General features: G+C 54.2%; 1 protein-coding gene across 1 annotated transcript in view; it reads right to left on the reverse strand.

Annotated features, from left to right (window-relative positions):
• The window catches only part of LOC146760360 (cytosolic carboxypeptidase 4-like), a 215,414-nt gene extending 204,464 nt beyond the window's left edge, over nt 1-10,950 (reverse strand). The window contains exon 1 of the mRNA XM_085551583.1: nt 10,616-10,950. The gene's annotated coding sequence lies outside the window, so the exon portion shown is untranslated. The remainder of the gene's footprint in view (nt 1-10,615) is intronic.
• Between the last annotated feature and the right edge of the window lie 3,138 nt (nt 10,951-14,088).

A 14,088-nucleotide genomic window follows, 5' to 3' on the forward strand; every position in this document is an offset into this window, starting at 1 on the left:
CCTGGCTCCCTTCCAGACTAACGAACATCACAGGCACCGTGCTTGAACTGGCTCACGAATGCTCTCAATTCCTTAAGTATGACTGGGGTGTCAATTGGAATACTGTGTTGTTAGTCTCTCTAATTGTAGTAGTTTACTATAAATTGCAGAGAGACTTGCAAAGAATAGTGCAGAGAGACTCAGGAAAAGGGCCAGAAGCATCGGGACCCCCAGTATCAGGTAATCTCACCCCTGAACACCAGAGGGACCTTGGGAAATTAATAGAACCCCTGAGTGAGTGTGGGAGATCAGGGGGATCTCAGAACGAATGGCTTATGAAAAAGATAGAGAGTCTCGAGAATGAGATCCAAATACTAAGGGGAAGGCAACAAGTTAATCCCAGCCGACCACAGGAAGCACCAGCATCAGTGTCAGTCGCCCCAGTGGAAGGCCAGAGTTGGGACGTGTGTCCTCACGTCTGGAATGGATGGAGGAAGTAGAGGAAGATCCGGGCAAGGGACCCTCCCCAAAACCACCAAGGAAGGCAACTCAGAAGACTAACAGACATGGAGAAGATAGTGACGATGAAGGCCAGAGATGGGAGCGTGTGCCCTCACGTCTGGAACGGATGGAGGAAGTAGAGGAAGATCCTGGTGAGGGACCCTCCCCAAAACCACTGAGAAAGGCAACCCAGAAGACTAACAGACGCGGAGAAGATAGTGATGATGAGGGAAAAGTCACTGCTTCCTCTACTCGTAAACCTCTGAAAATTACTGAAATCCAAAGTGCGAGAAAGGAGTTTGCCCGACTCCCAGGTGAACGCCTTGTCACTTGGCTGCTCCGGTGTTGGGACAATGGGGCCTCCTGCATGTCTCTAAGCTGCGATGAGGCTCGTCAATTAGGAAACATTGCTCGAGACTCATCTATTGATAGAGGGATCAGCAGATGTCTCGATGGAGTCGCCAATCTCTGGGAGAGGATTCTATCAGCTGTAAAGGCAACCTGTCTTCTCAAAAGTGATTTGGAGCCTGTACTGGAAAAATGGAGTACAGCTGAGGAAGGTATCCAGTACCTGAGAGAAATGGCTGTGGCAGAAATGCTGTTCGATCCCACGTTTGTCCCTGGGGACCCAGAGGATTACCATGACCCAGAAAAGGTGAGCGGTACTCCGGAAATATGCAAGAAACTCATACGGTCAGCACCAGTGAAGTATTCCAGTATACTATTAACGAACTCTAACAGGTATGATGAGCTGGATAGGAGACCTGAAATTTTTGAGCTCATCCTTTCACTGCAAAATATCGAATACTCACTACTGCCACACCGTACCACCATCGCAGCCATCTGTAAAATGGTGGATAGAATGGACCGAATGGAGAAAAGACAGGACAACATGCAGAAGAGCTGGTCTGCGGCAAGGAACCACAGTGAACCTGTGGCAGTCTCAGCTGTCAGACGCAAATGCACACCTGTCCGAGTGAAGGACCGCAGTGAGCCTATGTCACGTGGTGCCATGTGGAACTACCTGCGTGACCATGGAGAGGATATGAAGAAGTGGCATGACGAACCCAATTTTGTACTGCGAGCTCGGGTAAGAAAATTACAAAAGAGGTCAGCCACTACTGAGGTTGCCTCTACCGCTGTAGACAACCAATAGAGGGGCCCTGCCCTCAGCCAGGGGGGGGAAAGGGATAATAGAGTGTATTGGACTGTGTGGATTCGGTGGCCTGGCACATCAGAACCACAAAAATATTAAGCACTAGTGGATACCGGTGCACAGTGCACTCTGATACCCTCAGGTTTCGAAGGGACAGAACGGATACATATACATGGGGTGACTGGGGGTTCGCAGGAACTGTCTGTATTGGAGGCCGAGATAAGCCTCACTGGTAGAGACTGGCAGAAACATCGCATAGTGACTGGCCAGGGGGCTCCTTGCATACTTGGAATAGATTACCTAAGAAGGGGACATTTCAAGGACCCCAAAGGATACAGATGGGCTTTTGGAATAGCTGCTATAGAAACAGACAATATTAAGCAGCTGTCTGATTTGCCTGGCCTATCAGGGGACCCGTCTGCTGTGGGGTTACTACGGGTGGAAGAACAACGGGTACCAATTGCCACGAGAACAGTACACAGACGACAGTACCGTACTAATAGGGATTCCTTGCTCCCTATCCATAAGCTCATTCAACAACTAGAAAGTCAGGGAGTAATTAGTAAGACCCATTCACCCTTCAATAGCCCCATATGGCCAGTGCGCAAAGCCAGTGGAGAATGGAGGCTGACAGTAGACTATCGTGGCCTTAATGAGGTCACACCCCCATTGAGTGCTGCAGTGCCAGACATGTTGGAACTCCAGTATGAACTGGAATCAAAAGAGGCAAAATGGTATGCCACCATTGATATTGCCAATGCATTCTTCTCTGTCCCTTTGGCCACAGAGTGTAGGCCACAGTTTGCTTTTACTTGGAGGGGTGTTCAGTACACTTGGAATCGTTTGCCCCAGGGGTGGAAACACAGCCCGACCATCTGCCATGGGCTGATCCAAGCCACATTGGAACAGGGCGGTGCTCCAGAGCACCTGCAGTATATAGATGATATCGTTGTGTGGGGTGATACAGCGACGGAGGTTTTTAAAAAAGGAGAACGGATAATCCAGATCCTCCTGTCTGCTGGTTTCGCTATTAAGCGAGACAAAGTGAAGGGCCCTGCCCAAGAAATCCAGTTTCTTGGGGTGAAATGGCAAGATGGGCGTCGCCACATCCCAACTGACGTGATCAACAAAATTACTGCAATGTCTGCGCCCACTGACAAAAAAGAGACACAGTCCTTCCTGGGTGTGGTAGGCTTCTGGAGGATGCACATCCCAAATTATAGCCTCATTGTGAGCCCCCTCTATCAGGTGACCCGAAAGAAGAATAGCTTCGCGTGGGGCCCTGAACAGCAGCAGGCCTTTGAGCAAATCAAGCAAGAGATAGCCCGTGCTGTGGCCCTGGGGCCAGTACGGATGGGACAGGATGTGAAGAACATCCTTTACACGGCTGCTGGGGAGAAAGGTCCCACTTGGAGCTTGTGGCAGAGAACCTCAGATGAGACCCGAGGCCGACCCCTAGGATTCTGGAGTAGAGCATATAGGGGGTCGGAAGAGGGCTACACTCCAACTGAGAAGGAGATCTTAGCCGCATATGAAGGGGTCCGGGCTGCCTCTGAGGTAATTGGCACCGAAACGCAGCTTCTCCTGGCACCTCGACTTCCAGTGCTGAATTGGATGTTTAAAGGGCAGGTTCCCTCCACTCACCATGCCACAGATGCCACATGGAGTAAGTGGGTTGCACTAATCACACAGCGGGCCCGGATGGGGAACCTCAGCCGTCCAGGGATCCTAGAAGTGATCATGGACTGGCCCGAAGGTAAAAAGTTTGAAGCACCACCAGCAGAAGAGGTGTCACGCGCCAAAGAGGCTCCCCCATACAATGAACTTCTGGAAAATGAAAAGAAGTTCGCCCTGTTCACTGATGGATCGTGCCGCATTGTTGGGAAACATCGCAGATGGAAGGCTGCAGTGTGGAGCCCCACACGACAAGTTGCAGAGGCCACGGAAGGAAGAGGAGAATCGAGTCAATTTGCGGAGGTAAAGGCTGTCCAGCTGGCCCTAGACATTGCTGAGTGGGAGAAATGGCCAGTGCTTTACCTCTATACTGACTCATGGATGGTGGCCAATGCCTTATGGGGGTGGTTGCAGCAATGGGAACAAAACAACTGGCAGCGGAAAGGTAAACCTATTTGGGCCGCTGAACTATGGAAGAACATTGCTGCCCGAATAAAGAACATGGTCCTAAAGGTGCGTCACGTAGATGCCCACGTGCCCAAGAGTCGAGCAACAGAGGAGCAACAAAATAACCACCAGGTAGATCGAGCTGCCAGAATTGAGGTGGCTGAGATAGACCTGGATTGGCAGAATAAGGGAGAGTTATTCCTAGCTCGGTGGGCCCATGAGACCTCAGGCCATCAAGGCAGAGATGGAACACATAAGTGGGCTAGAGACCGAGGGGTGGACATAACTATGGATGCTATTGCGCAGATCATCCATGATTGTGACACCTGTGCCATGATCAAACAGGCCAAGAGGATGAGACCTCTCTGGGGGGAAGGGCGATGGGAAAAGTATAAATATGGGGAGGCATGGCAGATTGATTATATCACCCTGCCAAAGACTCGTAATGGTAAGCATTATGTACTCACCATGGTGGAGGTAACCACTGGGTGGCTTGAGACATATGCGGTACCCCATGCCACTGCCAGAAACACCATATTAGGCCTAGAGACACAAATCCTGTGGCGACATGGCACCCCAGAGAGGATCGAATCAGACAATGGGACTCATTTCAAAAATTCACTGGTGAGCACTTGGGCCAAAGAACATGGCATCGAGTGGATCCATCACATCCCCTATCACGCACCAGCCGCTGGTAAGATCGAGCACCACAACGGTTTGCTGAAAACCACGCTGAAAGCGATGGGTGGTGGAACATTTAAGAACTGGGAGAAACATCTAGCAGAAGCCACCTGGCTGGTAAACACCCGAGGATCAGCCAACCGAGACGGCCCTACACAGTCCAACTCCCTGCGTACCGTGGAGGGAGACAAGGTTCCTGTGGTGCATGTAAAGAATATGCTGGGAAAAGCGGTTTGGGTCCTTCCAGCCTCTGGAAAAGGGAGGCCCCTCCGTGGAACTGTCTTTGCACAGGGACCTGGGTGCACCTGGTGGGTGATGCAGAAGGATGGGGATGTTCAGTGTGTGCCACAGGGAAATCTGATGCTGGGGGAGTGCAGCCTGTGATTCCATGTGTGTATATATATATATATATATCTGTATGTACATATGTAATGCATGTTAACTACTGTTCTGTTTATATGTTGATAAAAGTTAGGCATGATGTGATGATGTGTAATAAGGGGTGGAATGTTATGGTTTTGCAATTTGGTTGGTGTTGGTATTCCACATCAGAACACCATGCTAATAATGGGAGTAAAGGGGACAAGTTTTTTTTTCTGTGAACTGCCTTAATGGGCATGTGGGGTGGGGCACCGGAAGGGAAGTGAGGAAGGGGACGGCGTTGCTGGACCGGCTCCCTGCGAGGAGACAACGTGGTCAGACCTTCCTGCCTTCCACAGCTCCATAGGTGAGATTTGGGACTTGGTATTCTCTTTGTTGAAACTCTCTTGTTGCTGTTTAGCATTATTGGGTTATTAAACTGCCATTCGTTCTCAGATCACCTTTTTTTTCTCCCTTACTTTTTGTTAGACCTAATCGCAATCTCCCTTCCCTTCCCCGTCTCCCTAAACGCACGTGGCCGGGCCGCGCCACACTGCCGCTAGAGAAAAGGGGGGGGGGCTTTTGTTCCTGCTGCCCCGGGTTGTGCCCACTGTCCCGGAGTGAGCTCTAGAGAGAACTCCGTGACAATGAGGAATTATAAACTGGAATACCAGATACCTGGCAACGTAACAATGCTTTGGCAATGAAAACAGCTTTATTCATCTCTGTAATAAACCAAACCAAACCAAAACAAAAACAACAATCCAACATGACATTGACAGAGAAACTTGAACAACAACAACAAAAAACTTCAAGGGAAAAAACAGGCATTCAACTTTCAAGTCAGCTAATCGTGTGTTCTCATGGAAATGATCTTATAGGAGTTCTTGTTGAGAAACTCAGCAGGAAGAGCAACCTCAAAAATAAAGCATGAGACATGGTTTTGCAGCACTGGGAACCAGATACAAGCACTCAGTTTGCCAGTCCCATGCTATGCAATTAAAGAGGCCTTTACTGAGGTTTCCCATTAGCCACTGAATTAGCCATTTGACAAATCACCTTTTGCATTATTCAGCCTGCTCAGGACAAACATTATCTGTAGAGTGATTTAACCCACAAGAACATGAGAACTGCTACACTGGCTTAGGCCAGCAGAACAGCTCCAGCCCCAAGCCACAGGCAGCAGGCAGCCAGCAAGGCAGGCACGGGGGAATGGAGCCCTGTGGCCAGCGCTGCCACCCTCCTCTGCACCAGGCACTACGTCAATGTGCACTCAGACACAGACCTTCCCCTAGGTCTTACTCCCTTTAGGCATCACAGACTTCACTACACCCTTCTAAATGACAGGACTATTTGGCAGCTAGGACAGCTGTCACTGAAATCCATGACCCCAGTTCATGGCAGGGCAATGGACTCCTCTGACTAACAGTCTGGATCTCAGATTGTCCACCTATGATTGTAGTAAGGGCACTGCACAGGGTGTTCAGAGAAGCTATGGATGCCCCATCCCTGGAGTTGTTCAAGGCCAGGCTGGATGGGGCTTTGGGTAACCTGATCTAGAGAAAGATGTAAGCATTAGAACTAGATGATGACTAAGAGCTTTTCCAACCCATACCATCCTATGATTCAAGGAGCTGAAGATGGCACAGTACCTGTCCCTGAGCATCAGGGGACCAAATACCAGACTTGAGACCTTTTCTGAGAACCATACATTTAACTTCTCTGTGGCCCGTCTCAACATCCTACAGATACCAATTGCTCTCAATTCCTCTACAGGTTTTCTTACTTCAAGAACCATAAGCAAGAGATGCCACAGAAAATTACTATTATTACCATTCCATCATAGTCTGAAGGCCAGTCAGACACAGAATCACCAACGCAACCACTTTTGCAGCAGGGTTAACTGGGAACATTTATGAAAGCTTGGAACTGGAGTATCATCTTTTACCCCTGGATCTGTACTGCCAGTTCCAAAACACTACCTGGACAGCAATTACTATTGCACCACAGCATGCAGTGAGATCAGCCCCTCCACCTGCAATTACTTCCTGGTGTGTCCCTTTGGGGCAGCATACAGCACAGCTCCCACTCACCCAGAGCTCAGGAGCTGACAGATCAGTTAACCTGGTCAGGAGAACCTCATGCTCCTCTCTGTCAGCTCCCCTGCTGCCAAGCACAGGTGGGTACCCACATTAGCGCTGTTGTGGATGAGGGGTGGCCCCAGCAGGAGCACCACTGAAGAACATTGGCTGGCTGCCTGGGCCTCATGCACACCTACAACAGACAAGAAGGTGCTTCTTCCAGGATTTGTTTCCAAAATGATGTCTCAAACTTCACAGTATTCAGCATGCAGGAACCATGTAGTCAGAAGGTATATCTGACTAATCAGAAGCAAATCTTCCCATTGTATCACAAAGTAAACAATTATTTTATATATATTTATGGAGGGAATGGCTCACTTTTAAGCAACAAAAGCCTGTAGTTGTTTGGATTTGGCCTTAGAGGTTTGAGTATGTCTCCAGTACTGCTTCGATTCAACCATATTTCTTTTTGCTCTCCATCTGCACCATAACACGCTTTCACTTCCAAAGCATTTCAGGTAACAACTTGAAGAACAATTTTTATTTTAAACATACACACACATCTCTTAGCATAAAACTCATCAAGTAGTGTCAGCAAGCACATTTTAATAGCATAATATCGAAAAGTAATTTTACTACTATCTAAGAGTCTGAAGTCTGCAGAGGATATATTTAGATGCATATAAATAGACAACAGTCGGTGATGTCTGGTCAAAGGAGTACAAATCTTTCCTAATGCATGGAATTTGCCTGGCCCCAAACACTGCAACAGCACTTAGACAAGCCTTTTCTACTTGGCTCAAATTCTGCCAGGCCTGTTAATAACAAAGCTATTAGCATGATTTTCTGGATGGGTTGCTTGCTTAGAGAATATTCAAAGATTGTTCTAATAAACTAAACCCGTTACCACATCTGAAAGCATAGGAAATATTGATCAACAATGGAAAGCCATTAGCCTTTCAGCATTTAACATATCCCCATGCGCCCCAACAGACCGACAAGCTCTCCAGGTACCTTCGGACGCTCCATCTCCCCACTGCTTGCAGGCACCTTTGCTTGCCCAGACCACACCAGCGGGAACACCATCCCCATCTTCTGAAATTTTTGGAAAAAAATGTACACCAAGGCAGCTGCGTGGGGAGCTCAGTTACAGATTGGCCTGGGGAAGCTCCGTTTCCCTCTTTCTGTGCTGTTCTGACACATTTGTTTTTGGGTTCCCACCTGTTTTGCCCCACATACCTCATCAGTCCCATGCTTAGGTTGGACAACACCTTACCTTCTTCCTCTACCTCATGGTCAACATCTACCAATGTTCATAATGATGCAGCCAAATACAAATCTCTTCAGGCAAAAGATTTGTACAACAAATTCAAAGACAGCACCCAAGAAACCATCTGAATAACACTGCACCTCCTTGAGCATAAACCAAAGATGAGATTGATGAGTGCAAGGAGTCCATTCCTGGACTTGTGTAGGTTTTAGTAAGCCACAAAACTGGTAGACTAGCTCAGCTTCTAACTCATGCGAGACTCTTCAAATAGCCAGGATTTATTTCCACTGACTGCATTGCCATGAGAAAACTGGTAACTGCTTTTTCTGAAAGAAGAAATGCAAGCTAATATACCATGGGAAGCTTCTTAGTAAGCTTTGTGACTGGAGGCCTAGCTGGCAAGCTTGGGTGTGCATTTTGATACAGCCTTAATGCATTAAAATGCATTTATTATGCATTTAAACAAATGCATAATCCCTTGAGAACAGCTTATATTTAGAAATGTAGATCAGAAAGGTGTTTGGGCACTGAGAGCATTCAGTTTCTGGTATGGTTCTTCCTGCAGAATTGAACCTGACTCTCAGACCAACAGAGAGGAATCGCTGCTCCACGTTTTGGAGCACAGCGGCTCCACCCCACCAGGACAGATTCCAGCAGTAAAACACAGCAGTGGGCTGACACCAAGGGGAGACCCACACACAGCCCACGGCTCCAGGGGATGACTCCAAGCTAATGGAACCAGGCAGAGGCCCCACCACACCGCGAGGCACACACTGCCCCAACAGCCCTGGGCACTCTGCTCCTGCCGATGGCTGCAGCTAGGATGGGTGCTGCCAGAACCAGCCCAGCCCTCCCAAGGAAGTAGAAACCCTTTGACACACAGTTATCACCAAAAGGCTCCAACAACCCAGGGAGGATCCATCCATCCCACTGCTTTGTTGTCTGTCAACCTTCACTTGAAAAGGGCTGGACATGCAGCATTCAGACAAGGATTCTCAGAAGGAATGAGCAGACACCACCTTACTCTGGGGACATGTAAACGTGAATGGGAAAGATCAGTAACCAGCAACATGACGAGAAAGGCATAGGTATCCTGGGCTGTCAAGCTCTGTAGGACACAGTCAGAGACCGTGCAGGGACAGCCCCAGCTAAAGGCTCCCAGCTTTCCCCTCCTTGGTTTGGCGGCTGGTCAGATGATGTTCACACCAGCAGCTAAGGCCAACACACCCTCCTGTTCCAGTTGCTCAATGCAATGAAAATTGCCTGCCCTGGAGACATGACAGACCAGGCTAGAGAGAGAAGACAACAGCACAGGAGAGGAAATACTGCTGCCCTGTATCACAGAAGAACATGACAGAGGGCAGTGGCCGTGATCTGCAGATGCCATGCTGATGCCAAGCCAGCGCCTGGCAAGCAGCAACACCACGAAGGGCTGTGACAGCTCCTCGCCCACCTCTGCCCGTGCTCCCCAGGTGTGGCAGCACTGAACTGCCCCTCCGTGTAGCCGCCCTCCGTGGCCCCCTCCTCAGCTGCAGCCGATCCCTGCAGGGAGGTTTGTTTGTTCCTGACATCAACATGGCTGCAAGGTTTCGGCTGGCTCCTCAACAACTGCCGCGCTGTCTCCCCTAACGGGAACCTTCCATCAGAAAAAAAAAAAAAAAAAAAGGTTGATTGTGTCCTACATTTGCTTTCCCGCAGACGAGGAGCGCTCACTACACACAAAAAGGAGGGGAGGGGAAGGGACGGCACTTAACACAAATCCTGGGATCCCGGGGACAAGCGACAGCCTCCCAGGACAGAGGTGCAATGAGAGGCGTGTGCCGGGCGAGGGCAGCGGGACGGCGCGGCTGACGGGAGCCTCCCGCGGTGAGGGCAGGCGGCAGGAGGGAGCCGGGAGCCGCATCTCCGCACACCCGGTGCGTTCCCTGCGGAGGAGCTCAGGAACCCCCCGCAGCCGGAGGAGCCGAGCCGTGCCCCCGAGCGAGCGCCCGGCAGGACCGCGGGCACGGCCGCGACCCCGGCAGCGCAGGGCTCGGGCGGCACCGCGCAGCCCCGGCCCGGCCCGGCGGTGCCGGCGCTCCCCAGACGGCGGCAGCACCGCGCCGAGGAGCGGAGGGGGCGGCGGCCGCCGCGGTATCCGCGGCCCTGCAGCACCCCCAGCCGCGGGCGGCCGCCGGCGCCGTCCCGCGGGCAGCGATGGGAGCGCGGCCCGGCCCGGCCCGGCTCGTGGCGCCCACCCCACCCTCGCCCCGCGCGGCCCCGCGGCCGCCGCCCCCCCGGGAGGGGAGTCCCAGGCGCCGGCGGACACCCCGTCCCGTCCCGTCCCGGTGCGATGCGGGGCGAGCCCTGCACGGAGCCGGGCGGGACCCCGCCGCTGGCGCCCTCCCGCGCCCCTTCCCCCATGAATAAGTAACGGCGGCTGCAATGCGGCGGGAGCCGGGCGACGGCCGCCAGCTCCGCGATTACCTGGTGCCTCTCGGGGAAAGACGGCGTCCGGAGCGCTTCCCCTGCAGCGGCGGCCGCGGCCGGGCTCCGGCGGGGCTTCAGACTCTCGCAGCAGGCAGGCTGGCCGCCTCTCTGCCCTGTGCCATGGCTCAGCAGCCGCATCCTAGACCGGCTCCGCGGTGGCGGCTGCCGGCGGCCGCGGAGGGAAGGGCAGCCCGCACGGACGGCCCCATGGAGCGCGGCGGCTCGGCTCCGGCTCCGGCTCCGGCTCCGGCTCCGGCTCCGGCTCCGGCTCCGGCGCGGGCAGCGGCAGCGCACATGCACACACGCACACACCGCGCCGGGCGGGCGGGAGGCGGGGGGACGGCGCGGGCGCGGGGCACGCAGCGGCGCAGCCCTCCGAGCCCGCTCGCATCGCCCCGCCGCGGGCAGCCCGCGCTGCTCCGCTCCGCGCCCGCCGACCTCGCGGTGGAGCCGAGCCGGGTGAATCCTCGCCGAGCGCTGCGTGTCCGCGCTTCGCTGCGGAACGACGGAGCTTGGAGGGGGGGGGGGGCGCGGAGCCTCCCCGGGGGCACCTACGGCGCGGCGGGCGGCAGGGCCATGCGGCTCCGCGCTCAGGCGGAGCAGCCGCGGCGCCGCGCGGTGCGGTGGGGCAGGGCGGGGTGCTCGGCCCGGCCCTTCGCTGCGCCCATCCTCCGCACCCAGCGCTGCCGCCCGGCCCCGGCCCCCGCCAGCGGCGCCGCGCGATGCAGCACGGAGGCGGCCGCCGCCTCCCCCGCGCCGCGCCGCCGCGCCGGGGCGGGCACGGGATGCGGGCGCTCCCCGCCCCGCACGCACGGCTGAGCCGCAGCCGCCCGACCGCGCGCAGACGTGTCGCGGGCCGGGCAGCCGCGCACCGGGCGGGGCAGCGCCGACAGGGAGCACGGAGCCACGAGTCTGACCAACGCTCGGGTCGGGATGCGGGAGGGACGCGGGACCCCGGGCCCCGTGGGGAGGCGGGTGCGTGAGGAGCGGAGCGGAGAGGAGAGGAGCGGAGAGGAGAGGAGAGGAAAGGAGAGGAATGCTGCTGCCACCGCTCAGGAGCGTTTTCGGCTTTCGAGCGGCTTTTCCGCTGAGGGAACCGGCAGAAACGGCTGCGGCGCCAGGAGGAGCCACGCACGGATTCGAGGCGGCGTTGGAAGCCGAGCGCGGAGCTGCGCGGAGCGGAACCGTCTCCTGCCGGCCCGGCCCCGGCCCCGACACGCGGCTGGGTGGAGGAGATGAGCCCGGCGCGGAAATGAGAGGTTACGTTGTCTCCGGGGTCAATAAATTCTGTAGGCGTCAGGGTTTTAGAGGTTGTTTCCTGTCTCCAGGACTCCTAGCAGTGTGCAGCTCTGACATTTTGAAACCTTGGTCCGGTTTTCTCAGACAATGACAGCGATGTTACAGCACGGCGAGCAGAGCACCGCGACAAACACTGCCTGCCCGGAGAGGAGCCGCCGTACCTTGCCAACATGCAGCAACCCTGCGCCTGGAAAGAGGCCCCCACCACTGGCCATGAACCCTGGCCCCTCGGCCACCCTCCCGTGGGGACAGCAGTGGTGCCGCTTGGCTGGGGCTGTCCCCACTCTCATGCTGCCTGCAGCTGGAGGAGCGCGGGGCCAGGGTTACTGTGGAGCATGTGGGTACAGCCCATCGTTGTGCCAGGATGGATGCAATGCTTCTGGATACCTTGTGCTGGGCGTTGTGCTGGGTGCGCACGTGGGGGGGGCACAGCCCCAGAAGAAGAAGAAAGCTGCAGCGCTGCACCTCACACCTTCCTCCTGGAAACCTTCCTGCCCTGGGATCCAGCGCCTGGGGTCAGTGTGAGCAAGGAAAGGGAATGCGGCTTTGCTCCCAGACCCATCTCTGTGCAGCCTGAGGACACAGTTCTTGCAACCTCTAAGGGGGAAAAGGAGCATTGTTTTGAGATCAGCACCACAGCTTGTGCCTGTGGACCATCAAAACTGCCCTTCCCAGAGCAGTGGCCACCTCTGCCCTATCAGCAACTGCTGCCTGGGGCTGGGAACTGAGGATTGGCACTGAGGGCAGCTCTCCTCTATTCATTTTCAAGCCCACTGCTCCATGGATCAGGATCAGGCTGTTACAAGGGCAGAGAGGCCCAAGTGATGAAGGAAGGGAGCGACTGATTCCTCTGCTCCCCTAAGAGAAAAGCCACGTCAGAAAGTTGGCTTTGCCGGGGTTTTCTTGTGCATCCCTAATTTTCAGTTCTATCACTGCTGTCTTTTAGAACTGGAGGGAGTGTGTTCGGTGTTCCTCAGTCCCATGCTTGGCCCTGCTCAGCATTAGCAGTGTGCTCCCTGGAGGGAGCAGACAGACAGGAAGGCGCTCTGTGGTAATGCATCTGCAGTCTTGGCTGACCTCTGCCACATGGAGCAGCCTCCTCAGGCATCTCATTCCCAGCATTTGCTGCCTTGGCACTCCGTTCTGGCCCAGGAGCAGCAGGGCGGGCACAGCAGCGGTGCCAGCTGTGTTCTGGTGCGAGGAAAGGAAGCAAATGTTTGGGTATGACTTTCTTGGTGACAGGAGAAGCTTGTTCCAAGTCAGGCTCATAGTGGAGGCTGCTCTGCTTTGCTACCATCCAACACAAACACCAGGACTGGGTCAGAATCACTCTGAACAGGTACTGTGACAGCACCTCCCAGCAGCTGCCTCCTCACAGGCAGGTTCAGGAACATCCTGCACCCTCTGCTCTCAGGGCTGTGCAGGGGCTACTGCCAGCTCAAAATTCATGCTGGGCATGGGCCTGAAATGGCCCTGCTGCTTTGGTAACATCCCCAGGGAAAAATGCTCTTTTCCAGAGGGTCTGGGAGCGCTGAGAGGCAGGTGGCCATGGGGAGCACCCGCTGTGCCACAGCTCAGCCACTGTACCTGCACTTCCACCCTTCCCCACGAGCCCTTGAGGGAGCTTTGTCTTACTGCAGCCTTCAGGAACAGGATAAATGCCTTCTTTCTGGCAGAAGACCACTTGTTAGCCTATATTCTCCCTTCATAGGTATCATTCAAGAATTATTTGATAGAATCACTGAGTGGCTTGAGTTGAAAGGAACCATTGAAAGTCATCCCATCCACCTCCCCTACAATGCACAGAGACACCCACAGCTCCGTCAGGAGCTCAGAACCCATTTCCTGACCTTGAAGGCCTGCAGGGATGGGGCACCACCACCTCTTTGGGCAAATTGTGCAGTGCCAACACCACCCTTATTGTGAAAACTTATGTCCAATTTAAATATCCCATCTTTCAGTTTGAAACCATTTAACCATTTTCCTCTGGATGAACACACCATCAGGTCTGTGTCTCCCCTGAACTGAGGACTCCACATATGGAGCAGTGCTCCAGGTGAGGTCTCGCAGAGCAGAGCAGAGGGGTGGGATCACCTCCCTCTGTCTCTGACCACACAGTTTTTTGTGCAGCCCAGGGTACAGTTGGACTCAATGATCTCTAGAGGTCCCTT

This window comes from Coturnix japonica, chromosome 6 (assembly GCF_054131305.1).
Source record: "Coturnix japonica strain WE chromosome 6, WE-NBRP24, whole genome shotgun sequence".
In the NCBI taxonomy this organism is placed as follows: domain Eukaryota; kingdom Metazoa; phylum Chordata; class Aves; order Galliformes; family Phasianidae; genus Coturnix; species Coturnix japonica.